Source organism: Mobula hypostoma, chromosome 16 (assembly GCF_963921235.1).
Source record: "Mobula hypostoma chromosome 16, sMobHyp1.1, whole genome shotgun sequence".
Taxonomy (NCBI): Eukaryota; Metazoa; Chordata; class Chondrichthyes; order Myliobatiformes; family Myliobatidae; genus Mobula; species Mobula hypostoma.
In genome coordinates this window covers 24,040,345-24,053,250 of record NC_086112.1, presented here as the reverse complement: position 1 = coordinate 24,053,250, position 12,906 = coordinate 24,040,345, and the positions used below count along the sequence as shown (strand labels likewise).

The 12,906-nt window shown below is 42.6% G+C and overlaps 1 protein-coding gene and 1 pseudogene across 5 annotated transcripts in view; one reads left to right on the top strand and one right to left on the bottom strand.

Moving 5' to 3' along the window:
* Positions 1-4,194, bottom strand: part of apc (APC regulator of WNT signaling pathway) — a 216,515-nt gene extending 212,321 nt beyond the window's left edge. For 4 of the 5 annotated variants that reach the window (XM_063068650.1, XM_063068646.1, XM_063068651.1 and 1 more), the window contains exon 1: positions 4,039-4,194. The gene's annotated coding sequence lies outside the window, so the exon portion shown is untranslated. Of the gene's footprint in view, positions 1-4,020 lie in introns of all 5 variants that reach the window. The other variant, XM_063068647.1, reaches the window with a different exon arrangement.
* A 1,864-nt stretch (positions 4,195-6,058) lies between these two features.
* Positions 6,059-12,906, top strand: part of LOC134357283 (band 4.1-like protein 4A) — a 141,587-nt pseudogene continuing 134,739 nt past the window's right edge.

The window sequence follows — 12,906 nt, the reverse complement described above, 5'->3', positions numbered from 1 at the left end:
AGTGAAGACAAATAATCTTACAGCGATAAAAAAACTAATGAAACTAAATTAGTGATATAGCAAAATAAGCATTATCAGCATTCAAATTAACATAATTAAGCATAATTAGCAAACATCGCGAATACACATTATTAGCGATCATCAAAAAAATGATTCCCCGGCTGCCTCTAACTCTCAACTAACTAAACCCAACTAAGGCAAATTGTGAATATATAACTATACTCACTTTCTCCTGCTCCATGCGAAGTCAAGTTTATTGTCATTTCGACCATAAACTGCTGGTACAGTACACAGTAAAAACTAAACAACATTCCTCCAGGACCCCGGTGCTACATGAAACAACACAAAACTACACTAGACTATGTGAGACAGCACAAGGCTACACTAGACTACGTAAAAACAACATAAAAACTGCACTAGACTACAGACTTGTACAGGACTACATAAAGTGCACAAAATAGTGCCGGGCAGTACAATAATTAATAAACAAGACAACAGGCACAGTAGAGGACAAATTACAATATAATAATAAATGATGTAGATGTCAGTCTAGACTCTGAGTATTGAGGAGTCTGGGGGAAGAAACTGTTGCATGAGAGCCCGAATGCTTTGGTACCTTTTGCCAGATGGCAGGAGGGAGAAGAGTTTGTATGAGGGGTGCATGGGGTCCTTCACAATACTGTTAACTTTGCGGGTGCAGCATGTGGTGTAAGTGTCTGTAATGGCGGGAAGAGAGACCCCGATGATCTTCTCAGCTGACCTCACTATCCACTGCAGGGTCTTGCGATCTCAGACGGTGCAATTCCCGAACCAGGCAGTGATACAGCTGCTCAGAATGCTCTCAATACATCCTCTGTAGAATGTGGTGAGGATGGGGGGTGGGAGATGGATTTTTCTCAGCCTTCGCAGAAAGTAGAGACGCTGCTGGGCTTTCTTGGCTATGGAGCTGGTGTTGAGGGACCAGGTGAGATTCTCCACCAGGTGAACATCAAGAAATTTGGTGCTCTTAACGATCTCAACAGAGGAGCTGTCAATGTTCAGCGGAGAGGGGTTGCTCTGTGCTCTCCTGAAGTCAACAACCATCTATTTTATTTTGTTCACATTCAGAGACAGGTTGTTGGCTCTGCACCAGTCTGTTAGCCGCCGCACCTCCTCTCTGTATGCTGACTCATCGTTCTTGCTGATGAGACCCACCATGGTCGTGTCATTGGCGAACTTGATGATGTGATTCAAGCTGTGTATTGCTGCACAGTCATGGGTCAGCAGAGTGAACAGCAGTGGACTGAGCACACAGCCCTGGGGGGCCCCCATGCTTAGTGTGATGGTGTTGGAGATGCTGCTCCCGATCCGGACTGACTGAGGTCTCCCAGTCAGGAAGTCTAGAATCCAGTTGCAGAGAGAGGTGTTCAGGCCCAGCAGTTTCAGCTTTCCAATCAGGTGCTGAGGAATGATTGTGTTGAATGCTGAACTGAAGTCTATGAACAGCATTCCAACGTATGTGTCTTTTTTCTCCAGGTGGGTGAGGGCCAGGTGGAGGGTGGTGGCAATGGCATCGTCTGTTGAGCAGTTGGGATGATACACAAACTGCAGGGGGTCCAGTGAGAGGGGCAGCAGGGTCTTTATGTGCCTCATGTTGAGCCTCTCGAAACATGCCCCAACCCACATGACAAATTACCCATAATAAACATGCAACACAAAATACAATTCAGACAGACAGAAACTAGATACATGGCTCTGTGGCTCTAATAGGGTATCAAAATTAAACACAGTGCTCCAAATGTGACCTCACCAACAACTTATACAATGCAACATAATATACCAACTCCAATACTCAATGTCCTGTCTGAAGGCCACCATGCTAAATGTCTTTTCTATCACTCTGTCTGCAAGTGACTTTGCTTTCAATGAAATATGCACTGGTATCCTTGGTTCCTCTATTCCATTATCCCTCTATCCCCAGTGCCCGATCACCCACAGTGTATGTCCTATAAATGGTAGCGTTTTGACTTTACACCTCACAATTATTTGCACTGGAATCTATTTGCCACTCCTCAACCCCCTTCCCTAACTGTTCAACATACTCCTGTAATCCGCAACAACCTACTTCATTATCAGTAACTCCTAATCTCATGAAATCTGCAAATTTGCTGATCAGGTTTTGTGCGTCTCCAAGAAAATCAATAACGAGTAACCTGCCTCCATTCCAAGATACAACCTTCACCCTCCAATCCAATGTTGAATCCATCTAACTAGCTCTTCCTGGATTCCATCAAATCTAAACTTCCAGAACAGCTCACCAGAGATCCCAATGCTGCTCCTGTGTTTTGTGGTCTTACCAAAGTCCAAATAGACAACATAAGACCACAAGACCAGGAACAGCATTCGGCCATTCAGCCCACTGAGTCTGCTCCGCCATTCCATCATGGCTGATTATCCCTCTCAACCCCATTCTCCTTCCTCACCATCCACTGCCCTGCCCTCATTTACTCTTTCGAGTACCTCTTCTGAAAACTAGACCATGCTTAACTTTCCACGCAGAAAGCCAGGCTGAAATTTCCTAATCAAATGATGTCCATCCAAATGCCGGTAGATCCCATCGCTCAGAATTCCCTCCAGTAACATCTCCGCTAACGATGTCAGGCTGAAGCACAGCAAGCTCTAGGCAGTACTAAGCCACAGAAAGGGGTAACTATGGCTATGATCCTGGACTGTTCCCATTGCTTTCTGTTCGCATGCACTGTCAGGCCTTTTCACTATTCCCAAATGTGGATAATGATAGAGAGAAACAGTTGAAAAAGATCCCCAAAACAAAAGATTTGGCAAAATTTATTTAACAACAAACAAAACTGTCACTAATTAAAACCACAACTACACTGTGACTCAAAAAAAAATCCAAAACTCTTCCCTAAATTTATTTCTCCAAATAAATGAAGCTGATGCAAGCTAAGAATTCAAACCTTTAAGAAACACTACTGGAATCAGCAACCTTCCCAGTGTTTAATTGCAGGTATTTTCTGCTTAGCCTGCAATGTTGTGAGGTGATGGTGTAGGTTGATCAGGATATAAGTAAAAGGTGTTGCTCCCTGATGTTGCTCTAAGGTATGCAAGAAACAATAAAAAACAATCATGGACAAATGTTGGAAAAGATCAGTGAAGATGCAAGAAAGAATTTTTTTCACTGCAGATAATTCTCAAAATTGCATACAACTGGGGGAGTAATAATCTAATGAGGTGACAGTTCCATCCACTGACAAATTAGATACGCTAGTTTTGCACAAAAAGACCTCAGTGATGGAAAATCACCACTTTGATTCTGTGATGGGAAGAGAAAACACTGTCAAAATTTATTTGACGAGTTTCTGAAAGGCAAGTATGAATTTAAATGCAGCACATTCAAGTGTTCGGGTAAAGGATTTGAGATAGGGCAGTAGTTAAAACTCGGAGGGATAAAGTTTTTACGTTGACGTTGGATTTGAAAATACCTGGCAATAGGAAATCATTAACGACGTTATCACGGTTTCAAAATAATCTTTCAACCATCAACAAAAGGATCATGAAATAATTAACTTCGCCACCTGTGAAGCCGATGTGTAACCATACACACCCTCACCAAGTGACACCAGTTTCTTAAACTCAAAGAGGACCGCATTACATATTCCTACGACCTCTTGCCCATTTTCTCTGCGATTTTAAAATTCATGGCACACTCGAGTCAAAAGACAGAGGAAAAGAGGCTGTGTATTTTCAAAAAGTTTAACACAATCACTGCATCTGATTTAAAAGGCCATTTGGGAATAAATAAATTTCCAAATAATCCTTTACTGGATTTAAACCCAACGTCAGGACCCCATTGTTTTCGTTTAAGTGTTTGCAAAGGCGGCAGCTTGTGGAGGAGCTCCCAGCCACTCTCCCCTCTCTCCCAGCCCCGCTGCCGGTTCAATCCCTCCCCTGTGCGGCTCACCATGATCACCGAGCCGCCGCACTCACCGGGAACCCCACCGCGCAAGGCCCGGGCCCCACCTTCACACACGGACACACCTTCTGCTGTGGTACCGACCAACGCTCAAAAGTTCCTCAAGCACCGAATATGCGTCCTCCATGCGGCGAAACATTCCCCGCCGCCTCTCTCTCCCGCCGTCCCTTTCTTCTCTGCTGCTCTCTCATTCCGTACCCTCCTACGCCATGTTGGTTCAAGTCGTTTCGCCCAGCCACCGGCAGGGGACGCCCGGTACGCATGCGCAGTGGCGCCCCGCTGCCCGGAACGCCGGGATGTGGATGTCACTGTTAACAGCTGAGAAGGTTGACAAAGCCGGGCTGCGACGAGTTTAACCGTGCATATAGCTTGTCAAATACGTTTAGACGCAGATTCATACTATATGAATTAGGAAACGAGATCAACAATTCACGTATCTGTTCTCAAACCAATGGAGTGAGAACCTAATGAATCCTTTATGTGCAAACATTCAACAGAAATGAAACTGAGCTACTGCAGGAATTGAAAATCCAAAAAACAAAACTGCAGCTGGTGGAATACAGCAAAAGGGCTGAAACACTGACAGGTGAGACAGCTGTAAGGAAAGTGAAAGAGTTGCTATCTCAGGTCAGAGACCCTTCAAAGGACTAGGGAATTGAGAAAATAAAAGAAAAAGAGAAAATAAATCAGTTTTAAATTGCAGAGAGAATTGGGAAGGGATGGATAGGATGAAGAATATATCTGCTTGAGGCCAGGATGTCTATGATGACAAGCTGTTTGGTTCGTAAATGAAGATAGTCAAAGAAGTAAAGGAGTGAGAACCAAATGAATAATTTATGTACAAAGATTCTCAGGAAAAGAAACTGGGCTATTGCAGGAATTGAAAATTCAAAAAGAACTGCAAATGCTGCAATAAACCAAAAGTGTTGGATCACCTGCAAGTTAGGTGGCACCATGGAAAATGCCTCAGGTCAGAGATCCTTCAGCAGGACTGGAAAATTGAGAACACAAGTAGGTTCTAAATTGAGTGAAAGGAGTGAAGGGATTGATAGGAGGAAGGATAAATCTGTGAGAGAATGAAGCCAAGATGGCAATGACAATATGCAGTTTGTGAAAGGAACACTCCAGCGCATTGTGAGTGTTCCTTTGACAACAGCATCTGCAGATTATTTCGTGTTTGCAGTTTGTGAAGCCTGATCAATGGTTTGTGGTTTAACAAAGATAGTCAGATAGATTTTAAAAAACTAAAGCTGCATATAAATGTTATGAAATGCAGGTCAGAGCTATTTCAGAGAACTAAAATCAAAAGGAGAATATAGGAAATGACTAGCATGAAGGTAGAAAGCATCAGTGGAGGGACAGAAACCAAATTAATTTTGCATATGAATTACCTTGCAGCAGAATTGGCCAGTTCGGATGCAAACAGGGCAAAGAAGTTCCCTGAAATTGTTGAATCTGATATTGAGTCCCAAAGGCTGCAATGTTCCCAGAAATAAGACATAATACTGTTGTTCGGTACCATGTAGGAACAGTGCAGGAGACAACAGACAGATAGGCCAGAGTGGAGAATTAAAGATACGTGAAATCTGAAAATAATAGTGGAAGCTAAAAGTGAGTGTCTGAAGGAAGTGCAAACAGGAGGAAGTGAATTAACTGTTAAATACAAGAAAAGGACACAGATTTAAAGAAAAACTGATCACCGGAAATACATGATAGAAGAGTAGAATTGTTATCTTCCTCTCTTTGACCCAGTTCTGATGAGGACTGCTTGACCTAAAGCAGTTCCTTCTTTTCTTTCTGCAGATTCTGCATGTTTTTAGTATTTTTGATTTTCTATTTTTTAAAATTCAGACTTTTTAAATTTACAGTGCAGTTGGTTAACTGAAATTCTTAAATTCAATTCAACTGAAGATTCTAAACGTGCCAAGGTGTTCCAGTTCTTTATGAGATTTTTTGAAACAATGTAGGTAGGTCAGAGGGGGATGGAGAATCAAAGCTACATGCAACTGGAAGCTCAAGGTCTCTTTTACAAACTGAACAGGGATGCTCAGCAAATAAGTCGTTTCTTGATTTTTCCACTGAAGAGGAAATCACATGGTGAGCCCCAACTTTGAACTGTAAGTAAATGACTGTTTTGGCAGGAAGGATGAGAAGATGCCATGGGGTAAAAATAAGGAGTTGTTCTTTGTGGAAATAGAAGAGTGAAAAAATATTACAGAGGGAATAGCTCCTTCTAAATACTGAAGAAACTGTGGGGATGATGTGTTTAGGGGTGGTATCATATTGAAAACTAGTGTACAATATCATGAGAGTGTGCTGTTTCTGTTTATTATGATTAAATTGCCACCATACACAGTGATAAGTAAAGGTTGAATAAGGTTAAGACTTTACTCCCCAAAGCATAGCAGAATGGGGGGAGATCTTAAAGAGGTATACAATATGATGAGGGGTACAAATGGGGAGAGTGTATGCAAGCTTTTTTCTCCTGAAGTTGAGTGAGACTAAAACTAGAGATTATAGATTTAGGGTAAAACAAAATGAAACATTTGAGGGTAACCTGTGAGGGAGCTTCTTCACTCAGAGGTTAATGCGAGTGTGGAACAAGCTGCCATGGAAGTGGTGCATGCGAGTTCAATTGCAACATTTAGGAGAAGTTTGGATAAGTACATGGATGAGAAGCATATGGAGAACTATGGTCCGGCTGCGGATATATAGGACCAGGCAGAAAAATCAGGCTGCTGCAGACTCGATGGACCAAAGGGCATGTTCCTCTGGCTCTAAGGCATGCAGTGCTCTGTGTCTCTAGTAGTAATATGCGGAATTCAGCCCTTGACGTCCTGCTTTTTAACCTGTTTCATACTCTCCCTGCAGGAGACCTTCTCGCTTTATCTCTATTGTCATTGGTATTGTTGAGGCCCCCAACCTCAAAGTGTTTATCCTCACTATTCAAGATGTTGTGCAGCCATTCAGTGATATTTCTGACCCAGGTACCAGGGAGGCAGCATTCAATTCAGTAAGCTGGGTAACTTCTAATGCTTAAGTGAAACAGCCTTCATTTGGCACCAACCATTCTAAAGACCCTGGCAAATTAGAGCCACTAAGATCATTGGATGTCCTTATTTGAGAACAGTTATTAGCTTAAGGTGTCCAACTTAGAACGGGTTTCAGGAATGAGCAATGAAGGTTCTGCTCTCATCCCTTCTTTTCTTGCTCATCATCTCCCTTTGGTTTCCCTCTACCTTCCTTATCTTCCATGTTCCACTGTCCTCCCCAAAAGATTTCTTCTTCTTCAGCCCTTTACCTCTTCCACCAATCACCTTCCAGTTTCTTGCTTCATCCACCTTCACCCAATCACGTTCCCTCTCATCTGGTCTCGCCTATCACCTCCCCGCTTGTACTCATTCCCCTCCCCCACCTTCTTTCTCTGGCTGTCCCCCTTCCTTTCCAGTCCTGATCAGCCTGGGCTGCCCACTCTTTATTGCCCTCCATAGATGCTACCTGACTTGCTGAGCTCCTCCAGCATTTTGTTTGTGGAGAAACAAAGATAAATATTTATGATAATGTTTCTTGACCGGCAAAGGCAGGAAATACGTGGTGAGCTTCCAAGGCTGCAGCTTTGACCACAGGAAAGTCTGGCTACCTCCTGAACCACTTCTCTCTCAGTTTTTCCCTCTTCCTGTTCTATGCAGCTGATCTCCTTGCAGAGTGCCAAATTCCAGGCAGTGGCTGCCCTCCTTTGTGAAAGCATCGCTCACACACTATTCACCCCACTGACACACAGCAGCAGTTGTGGTTGAGCAGGGCTCTTATAAGAGCCCAAGCCCACAGAATGCAGGTTTGTTCACAATGTGAACAATTCCCAAAGCCATATGTGGTTAATTTGTGTGACTGCACAAAATATTATGAACTGCTCTGCTTGCACACAGGAAAGACTGTAAGATATGCACCATTGAAAATCTGTCTCCATCAATAGTAGAACAAATGGGCCTGGGTTCAAAGTTGTAGCAGACAGCTGTACTCAAAAGGAGATCCATACATTGCCTTGTGAACCTCATTTTTTGTGCCTTGAAACAGCTTCCTATTTAATGTAAGGCAAAACAAAGCACAAAATGCAGGACGTATTCAGCAATCAGACAGCATCTATGAAGAGTGAAGCGGAGTTCACATTTAACAGAGTTTCATCAGAACTTTGTTGTACTATTTGATGAAATATTTGAGCGAGTAAGGAGAAAAGGAATGAAGGATAAATACAAATGGACAAAAATTGTAACTATGAAATGTACAGTTTGAAAAAAGCACAGTAAATGTAAGCACTGATAATTCTCGCTAAAATTCTGGTCATTAATAAATATGTAATTTATGTAGGGATAGATTTATTTGAAACCATTTTTGGAAAATAAATCGACATTTTATGTGGTGTATCATTTTCTCATGAAGGAGCTACAAGTGAACTATGTTTTATACATTAAACAACATGATTATGGTATGAAGGCCAAGTGCAAGGAAAAGTAAATCCCTCGAGCCTAGCTTCGTGGGTTACGTGGGTTACCAGATGCACAGAAAGTCTTGGAGGTGTTGTACTGGCTTCATATGATACTGCAAAAATTCATAAGTTAGAAAACAATGACGAACATTGTTCACCAAATAATTATGTAAGGCAGAATTCCAGCCATTCTGTGAAGTAGTGGATTCCGGTTAATTGGGTTACATCAGGACCAGTACACTTTAGCCCAATTAAGCAACTGCCCCCATTAGCCGAAGTTTCATGGACATACTTAAAAAGGTATAAAAAAGACAAATTGAGTAACAATTTATGTATTTAAATGAAATACAGAACAAATTAGAACACTACCAACACTACAACAGTACTGTACTATAAAACTGTGTATAAGTTCCTAATAGTTATCGACATAGAAATTCATCCAGTGTACGCTGTTATATTCTTTTCATTAACTGTAAATGAATAAAATCAGTGCAGACACCTTTGTGCAGATGTACTGCCTTCATGCAATGCTTTCAATGATTGCATCTTCCAAGTCTTTATCATTATTGTAACATTCAACATAATTGTCAAGACCTTCAAATTCTTCATAGTTCACAGCTTGTTCAAGTTGTGAAATGGTTTCATTTTCATTCCAGGCGGTTTCTGGCAACTCCAGGCCTGAATGCTTGAAACCACAGTGAGCAAAACCATTCTGTATTGTCTCATTGCTAATTTCTTACCAACTAACGGTGACAAAAATCTCTGATTTTTGAATACATACACATGCTACTGATGCTATTTAAAAGCTGTTTGCTCGAAGCGTGGTGCAGTGTCTAATGGCCTCACAAGTGCATGCAGCTGTTAGAAACTGTTTGGCAAGTCTTCTGCCCCAACTAAGCGATGAAGTATCCCAAATAAATAAAGGAAATCCTGCCGATTTTAATTCTTTAAGAGTTGTCTCAAATAAGCGGCTGTCCCAATTGATTGATGTCCCATTAACTGTAATCCACTCTATTACTATCAATAATTTTTTTGATGGAACTGAAGGACACTTAGATTTGAGATACTTGTAAGAGAGCCCTGTTGTATAAACTATAGTTAATAAAGCAACATTCCCCCCTCCCAATATCTCAGCCCTCCCTCCCCCCCCCCCCACATACAGATGTTGCTCAACCCACTGAGTTCCTTCAGCAGACTTTGTAATTTTCCCAGTTATCAAGCTCCAGGATGAGTTTCAGTTCAAAAACTGCTGAGAAAATAGTGAAATTCGAAGTAAATCAGCCATTACATCAGTCATGGACCAAATACTGGGAAGTTCAGGATGACTATAGCAATGTTCCCTCTAATTTGTAATGACCAGTGTGCACAAAAGTCCTGTGCTGTGCAATTCTTTGCCCAGTGACAACAACATGTGTGAACTGAATTTTATATATAGAGGTATTCATTTTAACGTCTAGCAAAACACTGTCAAGAAGAACTTTGATCTCCTCTGGGTTTGATCATTTTTGCTCTCATTCATCTGCACTCTCACAAAACATATGTCGCAGGTCTGTAGCGGGTAATGAAGGATTTTCTCGCTGGAGCTTTTGCACACCATCCATATGTGGTTTGCTTGCTAAGTGACAACATAACAAGCCAAGTTTCCAAATATCACTCCATTTCTTCCCACCTGCAAAGTCTCCAACAAATTTTGCATCACGACAATACACGCAGGTAACACCAGGTTCTGTATTCCTTGTAGCTGCATGGTCCTGACCTCATGAGCTTTCGGTGTAGCAGCTTCTACTGTTTCATTAAGCCATCCTGCTTTAAATGAACTAGCAGTTCTTTAGTGCTTTGCTTCTTTGGAATTTGACATAGTGAATCAATAATTTCTTCAATAAAAACAGTATAAATAATCCAGTTCTAAAATCTGCAGATAAATCTGCATGGGGAGCAGGCAGGAGATTGGGGATGAGAGGAAAATTGGATCAGCCATGATGAAATAGCAGAGCAGATTCGATGAGCCGAATGGCCTAATTCTGCTTGTAGTGTTCTCATGCAGTGTGTTGAAACTCTGACTAAACACCAAGTTAAACTGGAGCCAATGAAGACAGAGTCCTACCTAGTAAGGTTAACCATTTACTGTTCACTCTTCCACATTAACATCGTATGGGGAAAACTGTTGATAATAAAATACAAACATATACAGCGTCCGTTTCATTCTGGAGACCACTCGCGCTCTCTTCTTTTAGCAAGAGTCTCCAGCCGCCCCGAGTAGCGCGCAAGGGGGTCGCATCAAACCGCCATCAGGCTCGAGCCCACCCCACGTTTGAAATTGAAAAGCCAGCACGCGCATCGCCCCAACCGCCACTTCCTGAACAGAAACCGCGTTAATATTTTTACTTCAAATACATTCTTATGAACTTACGGCGTTGTTTCTATAATGTTTCTTTGTGGGTGGAAACGGAGCTCTTCACGATCATGCCGCACGCATGGCACCCGCCTTCACACCTTCTCCAACCAAGACGCGGCGAAACCGGAGGTAACGTCATCACATGCCGCGATATACCATAGACAATGAATTTACCTTCGTTATACTGTAACTTAATTATCAACCTTTAACTTTAACTAGAAAATAGTTACAAACAAATCATTTAAAGCATAGACCCAACAAAATCAAATAAATGCCTTAAGGGCAACAGACTCCCCGCCTGACCTTTGTAAGGTCACTATAAACATGGCATAGAACTTTAGTCTCCAGATCAGTCTTTAGGTAGAAGTATAACGACCTCTAAACTGGTCTCAGGTTTCCTTTTCAGGGTTCGTTTTAAAGATGTGAACCGGTTGACTGCCTGCTCTTTGTTGTTTGGTAAGCACTGGCACGGTACTCTAAATGGTAGTGAGGCGACCCAGTTGTTCACTTCGTCTCTAAAGACCTTTGCGTCCATTATTTTTAAGAAGATAGCATCTTTCACCAATGGAGCAAGTTTATTATCATGCTTAGTTTGAGCAAAGATTGATTGTCCCAGTGTCTTCTCAGTTACTTTACTATGCTCGCGCCTTTGTTGTGCTTCCTTGATACACGTAACACTTGTGGAGGGCTGAGAAATTGAATGGTGGCCACTCTCTAGCACGATAGTCTTGAGCATGTTAACTGTCAGTTTGTATACGTTGCCAGGGCACACCTCTCCTATCACCACCCAGCCCAGATCCAGACGTTGGGCGAAGGGGGCGTTGTGTGGTCCATTGACCTGCTGCCTGACTTTGTGCACCCTAAAAACATCTCTTCCAAGTAGCAGGAGTATTTCTGCTTCCGGATCCAGTTCTGGGATGTGCTTGGCAATGTGGTGGAGATGGGGCTGGTGTAGCACTGCGCTTGGCGTCGTAATCTCGGATCAGTTATTCAAGATCTCATTGCACTCCAAGTGTGGAGGGAGACTGATGTCGACTTTGCCATCCAGCGACTCAAGCTGGAAGCCTTCTGCCTTCATGCCATATGTTTCTGCGATGCCAGAGCAAGTTCTGGGGTAGGATGGGAATGGATTACCCTTTACGCTAAACAACTCGAAGAACTCTGGTCTTGCAGTTGCTCTGGTCGTCCAGAATTACATAAGTTTTGATAGCCTTGTCTTTGGCTCCCTTAGGGTATACCCTAATGAGGCAGATCTTTGAGCACGAACGGCTCGACTGACCTGGACTGCAAACTTCTGTGCAGCTCGAGCTGACAATAGATGTATCAAAGTGATGATCTCCCTCCCCGCCATCCTCTTGTGGGAGCGGAGGAGCCTTGGCAGTTTGCGGTGACAGGCCGGGATGCATGGCTCCATCGTGATTAGTGCTGTTACATTCTGAGCACTTTACGGGGAATGTACACTCTTTAGCGAGGTGAGAGGTAGAGGAACAGCACTTAAAACATATTCTTTTTTTCCTTTGAAGGGCCTTTCTTTCGTCAAAGGGTTTGTTTTGAAACATTCTGCATTTTTGAGGGGGTGGGATTTGTTGTGCAATGGACAATTCTTGCTAGGGTCATCGTTGATTGCGGAGACTTCGGTATTATGCACTGAGATGGGTTTATTGATGACAAAGTTGTTCGAGATGGGTTTGACTGGGTTGGTGTGAGTTGTGGTGCTGCCTTGATTCATGAAGCTAGGGTCGTTTCGCCTCTTCACCTCCTTGCACACAAACCTACTAAAATACTCAAAGGGAGGGAATTGACCACCATTCTCTTCCTTGTACTCTGAAGCAATTGACACTCATCTTTCCTGCAGCCCAAATGGAAGCTTGTCCACAATTGGTCCAACTCTGTGTGAGGTATCCAGATACGACAGGGCAGTTAAATAGCCGTCTTCTTTAGCACCTTGAATCTCCATGAATAAATCTCTGAGTTCTCGTAATTTAGTGTGGTCCTTAGGCAGACACCCTACGAAAATTGTCCAGCCATTGAAATAGCGCCCTCTCAATAATTTCA